The sequence below is a fragment of the Meles meles genome, chromosome 4 (assembly GCF_922984935.1).
Source record: "Meles meles chromosome 4, mMelMel3.1 paternal haplotype, whole genome shotgun sequence".
Taxonomy (NCBI): domain Eukaryota; kingdom Metazoa; phylum Chordata; class Mammalia; order Carnivora; family Mustelidae; genus Meles; species Meles meles.
Genome location: NC_060069.1, coordinates 84,394,660 through 84,408,078, shown reverse-complemented (window position 1 = coordinate 84,408,078; position 13,419 = coordinate 84,394,660). Strand labels below are relative to the sequence as shown.

General features: G+C 37.5%; 1 pseudogene; it reads right to left on the bottom strand.

The window, feature by feature from the left end:
- The window catches only part of LOC123940715, a 28,605-nt pseudogene extending 22,710 nt beyond the window's left edge, over positions 1–5,895 (bottom strand).
- Positions 5,896–13,419: the final 7,524 nt, after the last annotated feature.

Sequence of the window (13,419 nt, the reverse complement as noted above, 5' to 3'; positions counted from 1 at the left end):
AAGAGAAAATCAGGGTTAGTGAGGATTTTGTCAACATGAGCCTGGGAGCCAACATCCTACTTGAAAGTCTGATCACTAGCAGTCTGCCTTCCCTCCTGTCTTAAGAAGAATAGTGACTCCTTTCATAGGCATAACTAAGAATGAAATGCATTGGTTGAACAAGAGAACGGAATTATAACCTTAGCTTCCGGGTTTATTGACTAGATCTCTATCTTTGTGAAGCAGGTGAATGATGTGGCTTAGTAAATTTGGATTGACCATGTGGTCTATGTCCACATTTACTTTATCCAAGTGATATGATTCAAAAAAATGAACTTAAATAAAAGGGGAAAATCAAAATTTCCAACTATAAGGGTGAACAGAATTCCAACGACAGAGCAGACATAACTTACACGGATTTTCCAGGCAATCAAAGTAAGAAGATTCACTGAATTGAATTACTCACATGAAAAGAGGAACATAAATTGGCAAGCTGATTCTGAAGTTTTATGGAGAAAGAAACATCTGAGAACAGCCAACACAATATTGAAGGAGAAGGACAAAGTTGGATGACTGGTGCTACCCAACTTCAAGACTTTTAAAGCTACAGTAATCAAGACAGTATGGTATTGGTAGAAGAATAAACAAATAGCTCAATGGAAGAGAACAGAGAGCCCAGAAATAGGCCCACATAAATATAGTCAAGAGGTCTTTGGTAATACAATGGAGCAAAGATGGTCTCAACACATGGTGCTGAAACAACTGGACATCTACATGCAAAAAAAAAAAAAAAAAAAAAAAAAAAAGAATCTAGACACAGAACTTACGCCCTTCACAAAAAAATTAACTAAAAATGAATCACAAATGTAAATAGAAAATGTAAAACTTTAATACCCCTAGAAGATAAACCTAGATGACCTTGGGTATGGCAATGACTTTTTAGATACAACACCAAAGACATGAGCCATGAAAGAAATAATTGAGAATCTGGACTTGACTAAAATTAAAAACTGGTCAGGGTGCCTGGGTGGATCAGTTGGTTAGGCGACTGCCTTTGGCTCAGGTTGTGATCCTGGAGTCCTGGGATCCAGTCCCACATCGGGCTCCCAGCTCCAAGGGGAGTCTTCTTTTCCCTCTGACCTTCTCCCCTCTCATGCTCTCTCTCTCTCTCTCAAATAAATAAATAAAATATTTACAAACAAACAAACAAATGAAAAAACTTCTGCTCCGTGAGGGGCACCATAGTGGCACAGTCGGTTAAGCATCTTACTCTTGGTTTCAGCTCGGGTATGATCTCAGGGTTGTGAGATGGAGCTCTATGTTGGGCTCCTAACTCAGCAGAGTCTGCTTAAGACTCTCTCTCTCTCCTCTCTTCCTGCCCCCCCCTTTCTAAAATAAAAAAAAAATAAATCTTTAGAAAAACACACACAAAAAAACAAAAAACAAAACCTCCTGCTCAGTGAAAGATAATGCCAAGAGATGGAAGAGAAGCCACAGACTGGGAGAAAATATTTTCAAAATACATATTTGAAAAAGGTCTATTATCCAAAATGTATAAGAACTCAAAAGAAGCTAATCTGGAAAGGCTACATACTATATAATTCCAGTACCTGATATTATGGAAAAGACAAAAGTATGAAGACAGTAAGAAGTTCAGTGGTAGCCAGGGGTGGATTGTGGGAGAAGGATGAATAAGCAGAGCACAGGGGATGTTTTTAGAGCAGTGAAAATACTCTATATAACATCTTAATGACAGATACATGCCATTATACATTTTCCAAACCCAAAGAATATACAACATCAAAAGTGAGCCCTCAAAGAATCTATGGGCTTTGGTGATTGTGATGTGTCATTGTGGGTTCATCCATGGTAACAAGTGTACCACTCTGGTAAATGATGCTGATAACTGGGGAGACCATACCTGTGTGGGCAGAGGGTATATGGGAAACTCTGTACTTTTCTCTCAATTTTGTTTTGAACCCCAACCGCTTAAAAAATGCAAGTCTTAAAAAGAGAGAGAAACACATCAGTCTCTCAAAGAAAGCCAAGTTTTTACAAAAGAGAAATTTTCTCACACAAGATATTATGTAAGAAATAGTGAGTTCAATAATTAAGAATATTCCCAAAACCATTTCTCAGTAGTTTTCCTACCACTTATCTTATTCGATATATATTTGGGCAAGAAAGATAGCTCTACAAAGTTTTACTTTTTTATTTTTATCTATTTATTTTTATTATGTAGTGTTAGTCACCACACAGTATATCATTAAGCCCTACAAAGTTTTAAACACATCCTTGAATTGTCCTTTTCTTAGAGTTAAATTCTAATTTACTCATAATGACAGTAACCTATCCTCTTCACATGTCCTCTGTTTGGCCGCATAGCATCTCCCAGCCTTGAACTTGGATGACAGGCACATTCTCTGTGCACCATAGCCACACCATCCCTTCATGCTCAAAATGGGAACTAATATTAACTACTCAGTGCTTGGGATTTTAGGAGTTCAGTAATTTGGGGGAAGAAACAACCTGTCCTCTACCATTAAGACTAAAGATGTTAACCCAAATAAATTCCACTGGACCTGGAAGGATTTGATTGACTCAAGCTGACAAGAAGCTATATATCCCTTGGTTTAAAATTTGAAATATAAATTATCATTGACACACATGTCTTGTTTGGTAGATGAAATCTTTCAACATGAAGACTATAGAAGGATACATTACAGGAGTTAAATTATTGGAAGCCTAAGTTTCGAAAATTGATATAACTTGGGGACAGAAAATATGGGATTTGCTTTATTTTCCTGTTTGTGGCTCTGGGTCAAAAGATCTGGATAAGATTCCTGGCTTCTCTTACCTGGCACCAAAAAAACCTTCCAGGAACAGCATGTGCGCAAAAATTTCAAAGAAATTTTCTTTGAACAAAAGCCTCATTATGCTTGCTGTAAACAAGTGCAAAAACAAAACCCACATGAATCTAATCACTCCCAGAGAAACAGAGTCAATTTTGTGATTGAGCTTTCATGATCCAGTCCACACTGGCCATCTTCTATGATCACTGCATTCACAACTAGACCCTGCCCAGGACAATTTTGCACACATCTGCTGCTACAGAACTCCTAATCTCAGTTGAGGGAACCAACTCCAGGCTTATATTAATCATTTCCTCTCTCATTCAACCTCTGGAACCTTTCTCTTGGACATTGAGAAGACTTGGCTGCTCTCGCACACCCCTCTGTGGTGCTGAGAAGCTACAATTTGTGTTTCTAACACCCCTCACGGGTTTCTTGAGCCTCGTTTTCACACCATTTAATGGGAGGACCTCAGCAAGGCTGACAATCACAAGAATCCAGAGGATTGGTGGTTGACAGGTCTTCTCAGTTCTTGAATCATCCTCAAATTGTTCTGAGAAGTTCTACTGCTACTCTAAAGCCCTGCCAGATTCGCCACTGTGGGGCGAAGGTGGGAAGTAAGATAGAGAACCACCAGTGATGAAATACTCTCAATTCTCTTCCTGAATTTATAGGAGTTTTATCTGGTCTGGAGCTGAGTGAAAGGAGGAAAAACGAGTTCTGGCTGATAACTGGTCACTTTCGAAATTATTCTCTCTCTAACATTGGTGGTAGGTTGAATCAAAAAGCTAAGAAGTTTCTATCTTCTATCTCTCCTCTCCTTCTGATGCCTCTTTGCTGAGCAAGATAGCTCAGATCACTTAGGCGAAAAAAGCTTCTCAAATTATTATTCCACCACATTTATTTTTTAAAAATTGGCCCAGAAACTGGTGAAGTTGTAAGAATGATCTGTCACATTAGCCAGTTAAACATTTGCAGGTGCTTTTGTAAGAAGGAACTTCAACTCAGTTATATTTGGCATATATGTTGGGATAGAAGCTTTGGCATATACCTTGGGGTAGAAGTTTTGTATCTATAAAAATATATATACTTTTTATATATGAAACAAATTTTTCACGAAAAATTGTGTTTCATGCAGTCTAAACATTTTCAAAACTGGAAGAAGAGAGATTATTTTCCTTTTTGTGTGTGCCTGTAACAGTTTCTTTGTATCATATGCACCTGAGCATTAAAAAAAGAGGGAGACGGGCACCTGGGTAGCTCAGTCGATTAGGCATCTATCGGCCTTTGGCTTATGTCATGAGCCTAGAGTCCGGGGATGGGATCAAGCCCTATGTTGGGCTCCCTATTCAGCAGGGAGTCTGCTTCTCCCTCTCCCCCTGCTCCTCCCTCTGCTTCTCCCATGGCTTGTGCTTCTCCTGCTCACTCTCTCAAATAAACAAATATTTTTTTAAAGAAAAAAGAGGGAGAGATGTTACGGTAAGTATAAAGGGTCCACTTGAGACATGTACAAACCAAATAGCCTTAGAAGTCATCTTGCCGTGGAGCAGACATATTAGTTCAGAAGAATATGTATTTTTAGAAGTGAAGAAAAAACACCCAGAAAATGCAATTGTACCATGATGAGATTAGTTACCACGTATGAGGTCCCAATGTGAACAAGGCACTGGACTCTGCTTTTGTCTGAAAATCTTTTCATTTACATGACTTCTCACAACTCATCTATTGAATAAGTATTTTTATCCTCCTTTGAGAGATGATGAGACTGAGCACAGAAAGGACACGTGCCTTGCCAAATATCACATTATTAATTCACTAAGAATTGAAATGAGGCCTTTGACTCCAGAGATCTTGGGAAAACCTGGTATTTTCCAGAGAAATGTCACTGGTCTTGATCATTTTCAAATTCGAATTAACCTGATTTGCTCACAATTATTTAAACTCATAAAAACATTTATAGAAAGGATACAGCTGATACACTTGGTCAGTGTTGGTTTGGGCTAAAGGATATATCAGGACGTATTATCTGTTTTAAAATCAATTTCTCTTTTTTTAGGGAGAAAGCAAGTGATACATTTAATTATAAAGATTCATTGATTCATTTGGATCCTTGAGAACATTTTATGAGAAACCACTGTTGGTCACTTGAATTTATCAGTTGAGAAAATTGCTTCCAAAAAAATAATTAATGAATGAGAAAATAGATACATCATTAATCGTAAATATCTAATATTGCATGGTAATAATATTTTTATTTTTATATTTGACATGTGGAACAGATGCGTATATTTTTTTTCCTATAAAATCCCCTCCTAATATTTTGGCAAATTTGGGTGATGCAAGTATCTTCCTATCTGAATGTTTTCTAGTATTGGAGAGCCCCACGGAGCTCCTTTGTTATGCAAAATATTTATTTGCTTCCATAAAAGATGGACAAACTGTTTCTAAAACCCCATGTCCTAGAACTGGGGAAAAGTAAACCTTAAAATTTATATTTGAGTTATCCAAATTATTCGTATTCTACGACAAAGATCAAGCAAGTACAGTGATCAGACTGTTCTCCTCAGTAGGAATCTGGCCCGGGGTTAGATTGGAAAGGAAGCAGCGCAGCGTAGCCTCCTCTCAGTCAATGCTCACAGTGACATGGTTGTCAGTGAGCGTCAGAGGCTTAATGTTTACAAACAAATTCAAGCCATGGTGCCAAGTTGACACTGAAAATAATTTACCTCTAGTTCCACATATCATTAGGGAAAGCGAGGTATGAATATATATCTTAGGAATAAACAGAAATGGTTCTGGGTTTTTTCAGAGATATATTTCCATGGGGAAAATAAGGAGGAAAAACGAATTTGGATACTTTCTGTGAGAACCCCACTGTAGGAGTTTTATACAAATGATAAAATTCAATATCAAAGACCTTTAGTGACCTCCAGTTTTGTTTTCCTGAGGGAATATCAGAATTTCTGAGTCTCCTGAGCCTGAGACAAGTTTGTGTGACATTGCCTCGTTTAGCCTCAAGGAAGCCAACAAGATCTGCAAACCGAGTGTCCGCATTCTTCCGCATGGGATGGGTATAGGTGTGTGGGCGTGTGGGCGCTCGTGCGCTCACACGTGCCAGATTGCTTCGATTTATAATCCCATATAATCAAAGGGGAACAGCTTTTTTTAAACCCTAAAGAAAAAAATAATCTACTAGTTATTTGAAGTTCAAACTTACTTATAGACGCTTCTGCCTTCTGAGGGATGTGGCAAATCTTATCAGTGGGGATAGACGTCTCCCTATTGTTCCCTTCCCTTTGATGATCAAACTTTTAGAATAGCATGGCACACATACAAATGTCCTGTGTAAGTCAGACATTTTTGTTTTAGTTGCTTTTTCAGTCATGTAGAAGGACTGTATTCTGCATCTTGATAACCCAAGGGCGAAGACATAAACAGCCCGGGGACTCTAGACACAAGTCAGAATCGCAAAGAGCAGGAATTATGAGCCAGGAGTGACACAGAAACCTAAGTCCTTGCAAGGCACAGAAATCATGTCCTAAGATTTGATAAAGGCGGCAGTATGCGTAGGTACGTGTATTCAAATCTGTGCTGTTTATATGGGTGTAGCATTGTATTAAGAGTCCAACTCCATTTTTTGATATTTGCCTCCTGACAGGGGACTTTAAGCCTCTCTGCCCCTTCCCAAACTTGGGCTAGCATCTGGAAGCTGATAACAAAGGCTTGTACTCCCATGCATCTGCTCAGGCAGGGGGTTCAAACCACACAAGAAATTCTCACTGCAGCCCCAGCTCTAAACAGCACAAGGACTCCCCAGCTGGCGCCCTCTCTCAAATCACTTTTGGACCCGCTTGGGAGGCAGCCCGCTCTCTCCAAAAATCTCATTATATAACAAATAGTTTCCTACTCTCTGGATGTAGGTGACATCAGCAGTCTCGACATTCAAACCAAATATTGAGTGTAAGTCCATCTCCCTCTATTGAGTGACCAAAACAAATATGCATGTATATTTGAGTATATACACATATTTAGATTTAAATTGAGTTTGAATGTATATGGAGGACATTTTTCTCGTGATCCTACTGCCAGAAAGAAATCTCAAAACTCACATGGAAGGAAGAAAGAGATCTGAGTAATATAACAATTTATCCTACATCCACGTTTAAGAATCCACACTGAGTGAATAGTAAATAGTCGAGCAGATAAAGAGTCATTTTAGAAATTAAGGAGCATCTGAAAAGAGAAAGAATCACTATTAAAGTACCACCTAGCACATAAAATTTTGTTTTACAATTCCTTCTAAATGTTAGTGAAATTTTAAAACCCTACCGTTACGGAGTATAAAGTGAGTCTTAGATGACTGTGGCCGGCATAGATGAAGATTAACTAGGTTCTTACACTTGCATGGCTCTGGTCAGAATCAAATCAAGAACAGAAATAGACAGATGAGATAAAACCAAATACGAAGTCTATACACAAAAAGGGAAGTGGGCACTATAATGGACGGGATTGCAAGGCTTACCTCTGTCAACTCTGGTGCACAGTAGCTAGATTGCTATGAGCAAAATATTATGACCATATGTGCTGGATGACTTTTAATCATACCGTGGTCAGGAAAAGAGTCTTGTGTGTTTTGTGAGGTGATAAGTAAGCAAATGCAGGAAAGTCACATGTTTAATATATGGCCACCAAGAAAGGACATTCCAACTATATGTCACTGGCATCAGTGCAGTTTCTTGAGAAAAGATGAAATTTTCAAAGCCTGTCCAAACTGGCTTTTCTGGATCATTCTACTTCTAGAGAAGTCTTTGAGGTTGAGGTCCTTGTATAGACTATCCAAAGCCTGTCCAAACTGGCTTTTCTGGATCATTCTACTTCTAGAGAAGTCTTTGAGGTTGAGGTCCTTGGATAGACTATCCAATTTTAGTCTTGGGCTCTCTGAGAAATAATTGCTCCCTCTGAAATATAATAAATTCCAGCCAACTCTCTTAGGAGTTATTAACATTTCATTGCTATATAAATGTTCAGCAGTAGAAGAAGGAACAACTGTATTCAGGGAATAATTCTGACAGATTATAGTGTGAGGTCTTGTTAAAGGTTGTTAAGGGTTATGTCCTCCAAATGATTTATCCATCACAGTAGGAATAGAAATATCACACAGCCTGAATAAGAATTAGCACTGCCATTTTAATTAGGTGAGCATCGGATTGTTAAAGACCAAAGACAATAATTACAATACAGAAGGTACTGCAAAACAACTTAAAATAATGAAGTTTTTGTGTCATTCAAATATGGTCATTGAATATCTGTTTGAATATCTGTTCAACCTATTTATTCTCTGCAGACCCCAAATACTCTCACCACTACCTTTACTGAGTGAAGGAAATTAGGTAAAGTTACTCAAGCTCCTAAGTGCGACCTTTTATAGAGATTATACTGTTCTTAAAGGTAATAAATGCAATAATTCTAGTTATTCCAGGAGAAAGATTGCAATTGTGTGAGAAAGACAATATGGCTTACAAACACCCACAGAAAACAATGGAATATGAGCAAACAGGACATGTTTCATTGAGAATCTCCTTAAACTACATCATGAATCAGGAACAATTAAATTATAAAGGATTCTACAAAACAAACTGCTTCCAAAGAAGAATGGATATCTTATAACGATGCCTGTGTCAGTGTTGGATTAAAAGGTAATAATGCACTACTCATACCTGCTTTGAAGATAAAACCTATTGGTAATGAGCAGAAACAAAAATCAAGGCCGTGGTTAAATGTTTTGAGAGACAGGAGCTAGAGTACAGAAGAATACTTTTCAGGGAGGTAATTAGACTTGTGGGAGTCAGAATCTTGTCAACGGTATGAGGTTCTTTATTCTTTCCCTCGATCGATTATTTAAGCCTATTGTAGGAATTTACACAATGAATAGTCAAGGTACAGAGATACTGAAGGACATGATATTGTCCAGCGATCCACTAAGAGTCAGTTAGTTTACACTGGAAAGTTTCCAATGTATATGTACTTGTTGGACGTTCTCAACTGGATTATTTTTATTCCAATTAAAGTCTTGGCAAGAATTAAGTGGTTTAGTAACTCTCAGGAATGACAGAGTCTGAGCAAATCATTTGGAGCCACTGCACACGCTGCACATCCAAATCAAGTCTCGGAAACAAAGCACACACACACAAAACCACAGCAACTCTCTATTGAGCACCTGTTAGGTACTCAGCATTCTGTCAGGTCCGTTACACATATAATGTCATTTAGTCCAAGGAAAGTTTTGTAGATGCTGTTTTTAAAGATGAGGGCACTGTGATCCTGAGAACTTAAATAACTTCTGGTGCTCACTCAGTGGTTAATGGAAAACCAGTGGAAGGCCCAGGTCTTACTCCACCAAGGTTCCCTTGGTCAATTCACACAGATCATGAGGAAAATATCTCCACAATTCCAGTTCATTAGTCATATTGAGAGGTAAACTATACACCACTCTCTGGCTATTTCCTGGTCACAAGGCTGAGGCTAAAGCTCAGAAATGAGACAGTATGAATCAGATCATTTTCTGACAGCTTCTGTGTGACAGATTTTTTTAATAAACATATCCTGGATTTGGTGGTTTGTCTTGTTAAAGTACTTGGGGGTGTGGGTCTGGTTTTGACTTCAGCAGTAACTGGATGTATGTATGACCTTTGGTAACTTACCCTTTTTTTAAAATTTTTTTTAAAGTTTTTTTTTTAAAATTTTATTTATTTGACAGATGGAGATCACAGGTAGGCAGAGAGGCAGGCAGAGAGAGAGGAAGGGAAGCAGGGTCCCCGCTGAGCAGAAAGCCCGATGTGGGGCTCGATCCCAGGACCCTGAGATCATGACCCAAGCCGAAGACAGAGGCTTTAACCCACTGAGCCACCCAGGCGCCCCGGTAACTTACCCTTTTTAAACTTCTCTCCCGTCACCTCGAAGGTGACAATAAATAATAGTCCTTACTTTATAGGACTGACAAAAAGAATTAAATGAGATAGTTAATATAAAGAGTCTAGTCAATGCTCAGTTATGTTTGCCAACTAGACTTAAAACCAACAACACTGGTTTCTATCAATAAGTAGAATTCTTGAAAAGAAGATTACAAGGGCTTTAAAAATTTGTTCCCGTGATTAAGTGATTACAAATACTTCTTTGTTGCTTAGCATTAGAGAGATCTATAAGAAGTTTATTCCTAAGAACAAAGGGCATAGAAAACAATCTTCAAAAGATAATACAATGAAAACATTAAAAAATTTAACCCTAATCGGTAATCAAAGAAATGCACAATAACACCAACATGCCATTTATTCTTTATTAAATTAATTGCCCTCAAAAAGATACCACCAAATGATTTAAAAATAGAGTAAAGAAAGTAATTTTATTCATCACTAACAAAAGTCAATATTTTGGAAGAGTAATAAAATAATATTTTTCAAATATAAAAAAGAATTAAAATTTTTAAAACATTAACTCTACTTCTGAAAATTCCCACTAAGAAAATTATTTAAAAAATGGAAAATCAACATAGATACAATTTTTATAGTAGTATTATTTAATTGAGTAAAAACTGAGGAGAGTCTAATCACCCACCAAAAAATTATTTGCAATAACCATGGTACCATTTCTTCTCAGCATGTTAAGTACCAATTAAAATTAATGTTATGAAGACAATATGGCATCATGGTAAGGCTTAGATAAAAAGGAAAGTGTGGTGTGAATTGTGTAGACCCATTAAGGCTAAATGAGAAACAGATGCCCAGGAAAAAAAATTTCCAGAAAATTCAAAATGGTCATAGTTATGTTAAAATGATGGAACTTGGGATCATTACACTTTTTAAAAAAATATTTATAATTTCAATATTAATTGTATACTATTAGTAAAAAAACAATTTTACCAAAACTGTGGGTAATAACAGTAGGCTGGTAACTCTTCTGATTATTATGTAACTAACAACTCTTATGACTAACTCAATTTTCTGAGTTCAGAAACTGATTTATTAATTACTGTTTTCACATGAATAAAACCAAAAAATAAGAACCAAATAATCAAATTCATCTTTTCCTACATTTTTGCTACTTTTAGAATAATTTCCCATCAAACAAATACTTTCTCAAAATGAGTCACATATGTGATCTAGGACTAATTACATGCAGGTATCAGTGCATCAGTCTTTCTATTGCTATTGATATTAACATGTCTCTATATGTTAAAATTTATCCCCAGTGATCAGTATCTTTAATTTCATATGTCTATGGACATTGGTAACTTGTTTTATCAATCTCTTACCTTAGGAAAGATTCTTTAGAAGTGTCAGTAACAATATGAATATTGCTACTTTATTGCAAAACTAATTTTTTAAACCCATTTGACATACCACTGACAGAATTAATTTTTTCTCTGAAAGCTACTGCTCTTATTAACTATTTAGAGTCTTTTTTTTCAACTCAGGTCCTCTCTTACTCACTATAGGATTTTGAATTTAATAGCGGGAAAGGTGGGGGGTAGAAGAATGTAGAAAAATCACGTGGTTAGCTATTACAGCAGATAGGGCTTCAGAAAGAGTCCCTTTCTTTTATTTTTTTGAAGATTTATTTATCTATTTGAGAGAGAGAACACGAATCCACGGAAGCTGGGAGGGCGGGACAGAGGGAGAGAGAGAATCTCAAGCAGGCTCCACCCTGAACAGGAGCCTGAGATCATGACCCGAATTGAAACCAACTGTCCACTGCTTAACCAACTGAGCCACCCTGGTGCCCCTAGGCAGAGTCCCTTTCTAATAACAGATAATCAAATTCAGGGCAATTTGACATTTACTATATGTTACATGCAGTGCTAAACATGCTGGACAGAAGCAAAGATGATTAAGATACAGTTTCTGGCAATAAGCGTATGTTCTAATAAGGAGCCCAGTACATATAAACAACAGCAACATACATATACAGGAATGAGTGTGTTCCATTTCTTTCAATTATACCGGGCTGAAATTTTGTGAAACTATTTTTATTTTAAGCAGCTTTAGAAAATTTAATGCACATTTAGTTCAAATTAATTTCTAAATTATTTTGTAATGTTTTATGTTTATTCCTAAATATATAAGTTATATAAGTAATGCTTGTGATTATCATAGCAAATTTGAAAAAAAAAAATCACCCTTAGTTTTCCGGGGGCTGATCAAAATGAGTTAAACCCGCTATAGTTTATCTTTCTCACTGATTACAGCCAAATACCTCGGACAGTAATGTCAAAAACAACCAACTACTTGACAACTCTGAAAATTAACAACAGAAAATAAACGGAGGGCATTAGACCAAACTTGAAAAATGCCCAGTAGAGGGTGAGTTTCCTGATTATTTCCCTTCTTTTATCTTTGTGCCATGAGCATGGGCAGCTTCAAGGTGCAACTGGGGATTTGGTACAGGAAGCAAATTTCAGAGAGAGAAACCCTGTCTTTCTAGTAGAAGGAACAGGAAAAGGAGCCCTTGCTCCAATTGCAGCCCCAATTGCGTGTAACTGTGGCAGTGAAAGCAGATAAAACTCCAAAAGCAAAACAAAACACAAAAGCAAAATGCAAAACCAAACAAGACAATAGTCAAGCCAGAGGAATAGGAAAAGGGAGCCCTTGAAGGCTGAGAATATGTGGCAAATTGCCCCGTGAAGGGAACGTGGAGAAGGCTCCAATTCTGCCTTTGAACTGACACAAGTCCCAGCTCCATTGAAGGTGGGCGTCTGTGGGACAGACCAAACGTAACATAGCATGGGCTTTGAAAGCTCAACCCTCACAGGAATTCTACCCCTGGAAGTCAAGGTAGCACTTCAAGTTTCAACTTAAGGAAGGTAGAACTTCAAGTTTCAACAAAGCAAGTAACTCAAGTTTCAACTTAAGGAAGTTTCAACTTCACTGCCACCACCAATCCAAATTCTCTAGTGGATTGTTACAGGATTCAGTATTCATGTCTCATAACATAATATTCAAAATGTCTAGGATACAACCCAAAAATACTCAACATACAAAGAACCAGGACACCATGAGAAATCCTCAAGGGAAAATAATTAGCAAATCAACAGATGGAAACTCCGAGATGAGCCAGACATTAGACTTTAAAACAATTATAACCAACCCTCCTTCTTCCCTCCCTGCCTTTCTTGCTTCTTTCCTTCCTCCTGATCAATTTTTTTCTTCATTTCTTAGATTTTTGGTCTTGACCTTTTTCTTTTGTAATAGAAACATATAAAGCTATTGTTTTTTTCTCTTTCGCCTGAATTCCACACATTTGCTTTTGCTGTTTTGAGACAGTTAGGGACCATGGGGAAAAAGCCCCAAGTAAAAAACTTCATGCAGCAGGACACTCCGTTGGATGTTACTATTACACCACTACTCCTAAAAACAGAACCAGAGCGTGGCCGCATAAAAAAACTGGACTTAAAACAGGATTCTGAGTCCGAAGAGCACCAATGAGCTGCCTGAATTGCCTGCCAATATAGACCAATCAGAACGAGGCCCTTCCAACAAATCAGGAAGAAGCCCTCCCCCATCCCCCTTCTTTCATTAACGTATTAGATCCTAGT